This window comes from Epinephelus moara, chromosome 24 (genome assembly GCF_006386435.1).
Source record: "Epinephelus moara isolate mb chromosome 24, YSFRI_EMoa_1.0, whole genome shotgun sequence".
Taxonomy (NCBI): Eukaryota; Metazoa; Chordata; class Actinopteri; order Perciformes; family Serranidae; genus Epinephelus; species Epinephelus moara.
The window spans coordinates 4562411-4574036 of NC_065529.1; the positions used below are offsets into that span (position 1 = coordinate 4562411).

At 40.3% G+C, this 11626-nt stretch overlaps 1 protein-coding gene across 1 annotated transcript in view; it reads right to left on the reverse strand.

Annotated features, from left to right (window-relative positions):
* LOC126385455 (contactin-4) overlaps positions 1-11626 on the reverse strand; it is a 90836-nt gene that overhangs the window by 37425 nt on the left and 41785 nt on the right. The window lies entirely within an intron of this gene.

An 11626-nucleotide genomic window follows, 5' to 3' on the forward strand; every position in this document is an offset into this window, starting at 1 on the left:
AGCTAATAACAAACCGGAGCTAGCTGGGAGCGGCAAGCGGAGCGTTAGCCGCAGCATGACCGGAGGGAAGCAGCCAGTTAGCCTCCGCCAGCTTCCCAGCTAACGTTAGCCCCGGCTCTCAGTTTGGATCCAACCGGAGCACCGAGCCCTGGTTTGTTATTCAGGTTAAAGTGGGAAGAAGCAGCGGGTTTGTCGGGCAGCTGAGTGAAGTTGAGTGAAGTGGAGCCTGTGGAGGAAACACCGGGAGCGTCTGGATGTAGTAGTCCGTGGAGGTGCTGCGGTGCTCGGCTGCACAGATAGGAAACCCCTCGGCTGACAGGATGTATCACTCTGTCATCTCCTTTAACTTTAGCTTATATTGTAGTTATGCTATGTAGCATGTGAAATTGAGTATGGTGAATGTGCTAGGAAAGGTAGTATCAGCACTACTTCTACCTGGAGCTTGCATGTACGGAGCCTGGGTTTGGTTGAAGATGGCAGTGCTGTTTGGGCTGAGAAAGCCATGTGTAAGTAAGGAGGAAATCCAGGAAGAGGAAGGTTATTTAAGTGTGGAAGTGGCCTATTTGAATCCCTTTTGATTGAGACCATGCTGCAAGGTGAGTGTGTTTGCTGATCCTGTAAGTTTATTTATCTCCTTTAACTTTAGCTTATATTGGAGTTATGCTATGTAGCGTGTGAAATAGAGTATGGCAAATGTGCTAGGAAAGGTAGTATCAGCATTGCTTCTACCTGGAACTCGCATGTATGGAGCCTGGGCTTGGTTGAAGGTGGCAGTGCTGTTTGGGCTGAGAAAGCCATGTGTAAGTAAGGTAAAGGAGGTTATTGGGTTGGTGTGGAGAGCAGTGAGACCTGGCATTAGGGGAGTGTCTCTGGGACGCCAGAGATCACTGTCTAGCCTCCTGGAGGTGTCGTGGGACCAACTAGACAAAACACAGGTGAAAGGAGGTTCCCACCCGATGACCCCAAAGACATGTTAGTTATCACTACTCACTGGTCTGTATAGTTAAGCCTTGCCATAATAGCTTATCACAGGGCTTAGGTTATTCACTAAGTGCTGATCCTTTTCTAGAGCACAAACTTCTTGTGTTTATTTGAATACATTTTTGACCGAACCCGGCCGACCCTTCGGGTAGGCCAACCGTCGGGACCCGTTGGGGTCAGATCGGGTAGCCACACTCTAGTGTGTCTATGTGTCCCCTATCTATAGGGGCCTATCTGAATTTCTGTCTTTGAGAGATATTATTTTGTAATATAACTGTATTTTCTATCCATACATATAAACTTTAAATTGTTGGGATTCACAGGACCACAGATGATTTTTCATTTGGTAAAATCATGACATTCACAGGACCACAGATGATTTTTCATTTGGTAAAATCATGACTGGAGATTTAAAAGCTTTTTCCACTGCATGCTCTTTGTCTTCAAACAAAGAGCTAGGTGACACCCATCTCCACAGGTCGTCTCAGCTCACACCTCAGTGAGACACAAGTCTCACAACTTGATTGGACAGAACTTTTACAGTAACATGTGACTCTGTGATGTCACAGGCATCCTGCAAAGATCTGCTCCCTTCCATCAGATTTCTTCCTCTTCTTGCTCCAGCTGCTGTAGCACCTGCACCCCTCTTTCCGGCTGGGACAGCAGAGGCCCAAACCCCTGCTCCATAGCCCAAACCACTAAAGGGAGGGCAACTGATCACAGACTTTGTTGCAAACACAAGGCCATTGCAACTAGCTTTCCAGCAACAAGGAACTAAGTGAGTTAGCACCCAGCGTCTAACTCTGCAAGGACCCCGAGCGACCAGTTTTATTAATTATTAATTATTTCCGATAGCCAATTAAATCCCAACATATTTGGTGCCTCCGTGTGAAACCTAACATGTTGACCCCAACATTTATGGTGCCGCCGAGTGAGGTTAATATATGTTGACCCCAACAAAATATATTAAAATTATAAGGCATCTTTGAGTAAACTGCGAGTATCATTTAATCATCATCTCGTGGCCGGGCCGAGTGTCCTCTTTTTAGGAAATCAAAATATGGTCACCCTACGATAAACATTTCTGGTGCTCAGTTGTGATGCTAGCAATATTGCGTTACTTATCGTGTGTGTTCGCAAGCAAAAGTAATTACAATTAAGCAAATGAAAACAACTGAGAGCAGCAGGACGACCACCGAATCTGCTAACGTTGCGCTGTTACAACGACAGAGGCAAGCAACCAGCTACATGTCCAGGATCCACCCGCTTTACAAAGCCTTGAGAGGAGGAGTTTGATGAAACAGGGAGACACAGAATGAACCTCAAATAGGTAGGAATACTACTACTCATCTGGCCTTTTTATTGCTTATTGTAGCAGCTTGGTTTGGGCTTTGCGTTACATATTGTTGCTGTATATTTTCTATACCTAACTGCTGGATCGGTGGTTTGGTGCAGCTTCTGCAGTGATGCAGTCACTGCACTGGACTGTCTTGGTGAAAAGGAAGCTGAGCCGGAAGACAAAGCTTTCGATTTACTGGTCAATCTACGTCCCAACCCTCACCTATGGTAATTCACTTTGGGTAGTGACTGAAAGAATGAGATCGATACAAGCGGTTGAAATAAGTGTCCTCCAGGGGGTGGTTTTGTTAAGCCTTAGAGATAGGATAAGGAGCTCGGTCATCTGGAATTAGCTCGGAGTAGAGGTGTTTCGGGCACGTCTCACTGGTAGGAGGCCCCAGAGCAGACCCAGAACACGCTGGAGGGATCACATATCTCATCTGTCATGGGAACACCCTGGGTTCCCCCAGGGGGAGCTTGAAAGCGTTGCTGGAGAGAGGGACGGCTGGGGTGCTTTGCTTACAGTAGCCTGTTGCCCCCGTGACCCAACTTTGGTAAAGCAGATGAAAATGGATGGATTGATGCTGATGTTGTTGCTGTGTGAAGCCGCTGCAAAATGAGGGGATCTGTTGTCTGCCAGATGCCTGTACATTTTTCTGGGCTATATTCAGTGTATTATATTGTATTTGATTATTTTGCTGGCTGTTGCTGTCAGTTATGTTGGCTGGTCTTTGAAATGCACGTGGTCGGCTAATCAGAGTTTTATGGTGGAGTTGTGTCAGTAACTTTAATGTTAATCTTTTGCTCGCTCACTGAGTAGACTTTGTCCATGCCTCGGAACCTAAACGTTAAAGGTGCCCTACAAGTGGGCGGGCGGTTCCAGTGCGTACTATAAAATATAATCTTGCCGTGCCACTGGTCTGGGGGGGTCTTTCCTAGGAAATACTTCATTTCCTGCATTCTGGCGAAATTTTTTCCGCATCAGTTCATGGTGGAAATGTATTTCTTTATGTATAGGAAAACAAAATTCAGGTGGCAAGTGATAGATTAAAATAAAAATAGAATATAATGCAGTAACACTCTCAGGAATTCTGTCCTGTTTTCAAATATTTATTCTCCTGTAGATAAACTTGTCTTATTTCATGTTATCTGCTGAGTCAACAAACATTTTACTGTGTACAAATGAGGGACCGTGTTCTGCGGTGAGGTTTAAATGATTCTGGGTATACAGAGTAGAAGCTGCTCTGACACACCGACACACTGAGGATGATTTCTGCCTCCGAGTTCTTCAATTAGATATGAAGTAAACAAAGTGCTTAAGAGAAAATAGTCTTTTGTGGTGGTAGTTTGGTTCATTTACATCAAATCCAGCTTCCTACAATTGTGGTTCTTTTCTTCAGGTTTAAATGCAGGGCTAATTTTATACAGGCTCTTGTTGTTACTTTCTCATCAGCACCCTTTAATTTAACCTGCGACCCAGCTAAATGCTTCATTTCCTGTTGGTTCAGAAACTAAAATTTAATTCACTGTTTTTTTTTAATTCAATCCACCATGCAATAATTTGTAATCAATTGTTTGTGTTAAGGAGAAAACCGCAGTGAATTTATTAAATAATCACCCACTAATACTTAAAATTATCCTCTAAATAAGCTTTGAATATTCTTAAAGAATCCCAGAGAACAGACACCTGCAGCAGCTGTAGCTTCACGCTCCTCCTTTCCTTCTCTGCACCCTTGGCACAAGGCATGCGCAGCACCGAACTGCATTTCAGGTTTATTTAAATGAATTATCAGAGCGAGGGGGAGATCTAAACATTATTCTAGGTTGAGTTTTGTTTTCTAAAGACATGTGGAAGTGGGAAAGCAAGTCAGCATCTGTCTCCACTCACACCAGGCAGTTAGTGAACTGGAGTCAACCAGAGAGTTGGAGGGAGATGGTGTGATTTTCGCCAGACTAGCCTAATTGTTGTTAAGCTTAATGGGTTATTGCCTAAATTACCCTGGCTGTATTGAGATGTTTTAATTATCTTGTATTACAGGAACACAATAAATGTAAATTCAACTAACTAAAATAAATAAATAAATAAATAAATAAATAAATAAACTATGTAATCAAAGTGACATTTAAGTCTACCCAAATCAAGTCAGTTACGTTATATGGACTTTAGGAATATATTTACAGGCTACATATTTTACAGCTGCTCTTTTAATATATATTGTATTTTAGTAATGAAATAATACATTTGAGTACAATTAATTGGTTTCATCTAATTCATTTTTACTAATTAGTTTTACATAATTCTAGTCTGTCAAAAGGTTCCACACAAATTATTTTTTGCTACACCCAATTTATCTTTATTATTTCCTTTATTCTCCAACACAGCACTAATTCAGTTAACATTTTGGTGCACTTGGTCCAAAAAATAATACAATAACATTTCTGGCACTACAGCTTTAATACACTAACCCCTCTTCAAATCCTTTTGTCTTGTATACTCTATGTGATAAAGAGTCCTTTATTGTCTTGACTTTGAGCAATTTTTCACTTTTTTAAAAAGAGAATATGAATTTTACTTAAACTATTACCAGAAAAACTGCATTGGCAGGACCTTTTTTCTGTCCTGAGTAGTAGCAGTGCACATACTCCTTTTCTTAAAGCCCCAGCAGCTTTCAAGAATAAGTAGGACATCCTGTATAGCCTGAGAGCTAAAACTGAAGGCAAAAAGACTCTACTCCTTATTAAGCTCATTGCACGGTAATGATTAAGGGCGGCTCAGATGAGTCTGTTCACTAATCTGGCTTATGGTAACAGGACAATAAGACACTTTTCAGAGAGACTTGCATAATAAACAATTGAATCAAGCGGAAAACACAGGATTTTAAAAAGTGTATGTACATGTGTACACACACATAGTACATACATTTATTTTATTATACTTAACATTTAAGCCTGGAACAGTTATTTTGATGCCTTTGTTCTACACAGACAAGTTGGAAAGCATGTAAACATATGCATAAATGAGGCCGATAATGCTCTCCTGTTGTGACCTTTGGATCGAGTAAATCAAACACAAATGCTGTGAGCAGCCAGCGCAAAAATCAAACAATTTCACATTGGCTCAACATTGGAATAAATATGTATTCACTCGGGCTGAGCTGAGACCCAGGGAGCATGTCTGACACAGGGTGCTTTGCGCTGATTTATTGACAAAAATATCAAACGCTGAGTGATGGAGGCGCACTGAGAACATGACCTGAGGGGCAATGAGCTGCAAAACAAATAGAAACGTAAAGAACTATCTGCTTTGTAGACAAACTCTGTTGTGCTGTGAATTTCTATTCTCGTCCAAATGCGTTGCCAGGGTAATGCCTGGGTAATTTTTTTCCCGTTCCTCATGACCAACCCAAGAAAAACCCTGATAACTAATCAATCCCTCTGGTCACATGTTGAGGCAGGTCCAGTGAGTTACATAAAGTCTATGGAAATATGGCTCTACATATTGATCTGAGCCAGAGCCCAAAAGAAAATGAGGAAAAACTGAGAGCGGCTATACAATTTACACTTTATCTGACACATAACCAGCATGCATAATTGGCATGCAAATTAAAGTACAAAATTAGAGTCGGCATATGTCACAGTGGTAAATGACTACATTTAACAGCCTGTTCAAATTGTCGTGACCATGATTTCTTTCTTTTCTACAATCTTTATAACATCTAGAGTTTGCTCCTTGATAGAGAAATTTGATTCTCAAACCGCAATGTCTTTGTTCTGAAATAAGACATTTAATTGAAAATCAGTTGCTGGTTACATCAGATAGTGGTTCTAAAAAAACAGCCAGCTTTGACAAAATACAGGGGTGTAGTAAAATCACAATTACATGGGTAAAATCATTTTTCAAAGCCATATAAATTCAGAAATTATTATTAGAGATTATTGCATGTCTCTTCACTCATATCGGGGGTTGGTAACCTTTACTATCAAAAAAGTCATTTGGGGCCAAAAATAAATAAATAAATAAATAAATAAATAAATAAAAATAAATAAATCCGTCTGGAGCAGCAAAACATATTTGAACCCTATAATGAAGGTAACCCAGCCTATTAAGTCTAAACTAGCCGATCAACATCACTAATAGGTCTAAATGAGCGTCCATTGATATGTTTTACCACAAGGTGGCTACTCTGCAGTGGGCTATTAATGGTTATTTGCTACTTAAACTTTGCAGTGCTGGCAGTGAAAGCAAAACAAATCTATCCACATACTACTGAATTATCTATTTTCCTCCGAGACTTTTCCCTTTCTCTGTTTGGTATCTATAGCTAGCCTGTGACTCAAGACTAGCCACCACTACATGATGTTAAAACATTCTTTATTTGGTGTATTGGCCTCACATTTTTACAGTTGGGAAATATAAGAATCATTTTAGGTCTTATATANTATATATATATATATACATACATACACACATTTTTTTTTTTTTTTTTATCAAAGCCACAGAAAGCCACCGGGAAGGGGCTGAAAGAGACACGTGGCTCTGGAACCACAGGTTGCCTAACCCTGACCCATATCTATGCATCAAAATGAATAAGCATGAACTGTATTAACCAAACAGATTATTATTGTACACTCTGCGCAGGTCACCTGCCAACAAATTTAAGTGAGCCACTGAGGTTTATCTTCCTGTATTCAGGTAGGGGACTCAGCTTAATGAATTCCTACCAAACCTTTAGGACTCATCAGAAGTATTTGCAGTAGAGAAGGAAATTCAGTGAAATAACCTGTACCCTGGAAACACCTGTTTAAAGCAAGGAGTTTTCTATTTGAAACTTTTTTAGTGTAACAGATTTTATGAAGTCAGTAGAAACTTCTCTGTATAGATTCCAACACTCAAATTCAATTTTGAGAGAAATCACATGTCTGGAGTTTTGATTGCCAAAGACTAGTTCCATCAGGTCCATGTGTTCGGCGAAAAATTGCTTTTTTGAAGTTTGTATGAGGTACTTTTAGACTTATGGGTTAAATCTTGGAGGTTCAGAAAGGATAAGTGGATTAAGTGGACATCCTACAAGAGAAAAGTCCCATTTGAGTTATCCAAAATGCTGAATCCCTGTTCTTCCACTGTATTGCACTTTTGAAAACAGTTATACATAATCCAGTGTGACATTATCATGTATTGCTCAGGTCATGTGTTTAAATCACAGCAACAATTATGTAGAAAGCTTTAAACTTCAGACAGTTTTAGTTGACATCAGTGTCCAATCTGAGTACAGTATAACATACAGAGGTTGTATAAACTTTTTAAGTGAAATGATTCAATGCCGCAGCTATCATTTACATATGAACAGCTGCTAAATTCTCAATAGTAAAGAGATATGTAGGAACTGGTTAATGAAAATGACTTTGGGAATACTCCAGTTAATAGAAATATGTGCCAACCACGTGCTTTTATTGCCTAAACCCAAACACGTGCGTGTTGACAAAATGTAAGGTCCATGGCCAAATGTTGATATGTGACGACATAAGAGTGAGAATGTGTTGGTTCCAACAAACTCGATTAGAAATGTTTGGTGATGATGGGAAGCCAGTGAGGGATCACGCACCTTTTGCTGGAGTGACACCTGCTGGGTGGTCAGGGTGACTGCACTGGGGAGGTGGAGTCTTTGGGGGATGGCATGAGGTGTAGTGCGCCCCACTGGCTGAGCCCTGTCAGAGATGGCTGGGACACTGTGTGCATCAGTTAAGTTAGCAGTGACAAGGGCCACAACAAAAGGGAATTGACTGTTTGGTAAGATGGGCAAATTTATTGTTAAAATTCTTTGTAATTTGTATGTTTTGAAACAATGGGTCAGACACACGTGGACAAAAACAGCTAATCATTTAAAACCTGGCAACCATCCTTTTGACTGTTTCAAAAGACAGCCCTTGCTGCCTGGTTGCCAAAAGAAAATGTTGTAAACCACTAATACTTTATATTTGTACTTTTCATACCCATCATATCAATGTTTTTTAAGTGACATAATATGTAAGCCGAGTTTGTCATCAGGAGTTGAAGGGGATGGTGGATGTTGAGATGCCTGCTGAGCTGCAGATCACTGTTGGAGGCCGACAATCAACGAAACCAGTTGTGTCTTAGCGAGTCATTGCTGTGTATCGAGTAGCTTTTCAGGCTCCAGACGTGTTCTGTAGCGACCTGTTGGTGGGGTTGGTCCCACGAAAAGCATTTGTTTTTTACTGACACATTGCTAACATGCAAATGTAACATATCCATAGTTCGTGGAAACATACAATTCCAACATTTTTCCGGTGATTGAGTTGACTGTCGCTAGCAGAGCTCATCAATGGCCATTAGCTAATTAAGCTACTTTTAGCTTCAGGGGTTGGTTAAAAACAGTGTCTCCAGTTCACTGTTTAATGTTCTTAGCCTACTTATTATAAAGACCAAAACCATCAAAGGGGGTCTTATATATGCACTTGATGGCTGCTAACATGATATCATACTAAAAGACTGAGGCTAACGCCCTGTTTCCACTTACGTATATGGCTGGTGTCCGTAGATCCATATATATACAGATGATGTCTCTGGTGTCCAACGCAAGGAAGTGCAGTTCTTTACCAATGCATAGAACCTGATAGAAACTACCTGTAGCCATGAGGGAGAGGCTAATTTTGTCTTTTTTTCGCCATACAGTAGTTTTGAATATGCGCTTGAAACATAAGCGGGACAGAAACAGGACGTGCCAGGTACGTGGCATGTTTTGTGATATATCTAATTAAAAAGACATATGTACAGCTGAATGAGTCATAATGACAGTCTCACTGTACATAATGTATAACCATATTTTAGCAAAATGTGTTAAAACCAGATAAACATTTTCTTTTTGGGGCGTCGGTGGCTTAGTGGTAGAGCAGGCGCCCCATGTACAATGCTGTTGCCACAACGGCCCGGGTTCGAGTCCAGCCTGTGGCCCTTTGCTGCATGTCATCCCCTCTCTCTCCCCCTTTCACACTTAACTGTCCTGTCCATTAGAGGCAAAAAATGCCCCCAAAAAATATCTTTAAAAAAAACATTTTCTTTTTAATCATACAAACTCACTTGACGATCAACACAGGCAACTGAATTGAAGAAGACAGTCTGTTAGCCAGTTTGCAGCCTGTTAGCTAAGCTAGCACACTGTCATACGGCCTCTTTGAAATCCACCGCAAAAGTTATATTTTTTTAACCTGCTTGAGGCAAATTCCTGGACCGTAATATTATGGAGGGGAGATTTGTAGGCACATGGCATATCACAGAGATTCCCATAGCAATAAATGGACTTCCAGTTGCCTCGTCTCCGTACACATACGTAAGTGGAAACGAGGCTTATAACTGCACATTCCATGCAAACAATCAACACCCCCGCCAGCTGATGAGCCATGGAGAAGATATGAAAATAAAGACACGTGAAAATATAAGCATAACCCTGGCTGCCTAGTGTATACTAGAACCACTGCTCTTTGACTAAATGTTCACAGCTGTCTGAAGCAGTCTTGCTGTCTTGAGAATGGGGGGATGATTGCACATTTCACAAAGTGTCTGTAGTTCTGCCGTGAGCTCACATTTACAGCCTTGTCATAACTGTCTATTAATACACAGGCTCCAACAACACAAGCTCTCATACTGTGCTCAACATTCTATAGATCATATAAGATTTATTTGGATGCTGTATTAATGTCAGAATTCCTTATATTTTTGAAGGATCTTCTTAAAATGGCAATTATGGATAAAAGTATTTTGACTCAAACTCAACAAACAATTAAAAACAAAACTTAAACTTCATGTGGGGATGCACAATAACTTTTCTTTTAAACCAATACCGATAACCGACAACTTTCAGCTCCTAAAGGCCGATACCGATAACTGATAACCGATAACACACACACATATACATTATATATATATAAATATATACCTAAGATAATGACATCAATACTATGAACAAAACTAAAACAGTTTTGACTCTTTAAATGAAGAGATATTTATTTTTTCCAATGAAAAACTATTGGCAAGCATCTCAAACATTTTCGAAAAGATATCAAACAAAAAAACTATTTGATATCTCAAATGAACATCAATTTAAATAAGGTGCATTACTTACTGATATAAAAATAAAGGCCCCTTGAACTGATGCAAATACATGCATCGGGATTACAAACTGAAAAAGTTCATTCCAAAAGTTAAAAAAAATAAATATATATAGAAAATGATTGCACTGAACAAGTTAGACTTGTCTATGTAAACAAACTGAAAAAGTGCATTCCATAGTAACAAAAAAATAAGTTTAATAATTTTGGCTTATGGTTCCATTCAAATGAATACCTTTTCACTAAGGTAAATGGGGTTCAGTTGTTCTTTTATCTCATATTAGGAGAGAGAGAGAGAGACAGAGAGAGAGAGACAGAGACACAGAGTCTGTGTGTGTTTGTCACGGTACCAAAATTGGGACCCACGGTACGATACCAGTGACAGTATCACAGTTGGGACCCACGGTACGATACCAGTGACAGTATCACAGTTCTGAGTAGTATCAGGATACCACAGCAACAATTAGGCAGATGTGCCTTTTGTCATTTATAAAAAGATAAATCACTTTTCTATAATACATCAATGATATTTCAATGGAATAAATTACTTATTGACTTAGGCCTATTCATACTTCAAAAACAGCATCAATAAGTGATTAACATAGGGGGGATCAAAATAAAATAAATAAATGAAATAAAAATCAAACAGCCACCCTCCTCCCCTGACAAGTCCCTTCATAAGTAACGAACAGTCCCTAAAGTTTCTCCTCTGATACGCCACATGCCGCCATGGCTCAGCTGTTCAGGTACTTTTGAGCAGTCATGACAACAAGTTATTCACCTGGAGCCGGACTTCTTCGCCAGTAAGCCGTTATAATGCGCCGCCGTATTTGACAGGAATACGTATTCCTGTCTGTGTCTGTGACTCCCGTTCAACCCACAACCGGCGGGATTCGCCGTTACTGTTTATCGCCACACTGCCGACACTTTACTCTGTCCGTCACCGCACGCTGTTTGATTGCGTTATCAAAACACGCCGCTATTATTCGGCCTTGCTTTTCACTTACTCCACCGAATACCGAATGTGTGTTTTTTTGCAATATTCGGCCGAATATATTCGGTGCATCCCTAAATAGGAGCCTTCCCCTACTCCCCACTCCCCTCACCGCTGCTCTCCTCACTATACAGGCTGCTGCGCTGTGCAAGTGCACAGATGTCTCAGAGTGGTGGTGCATTTGCAAAA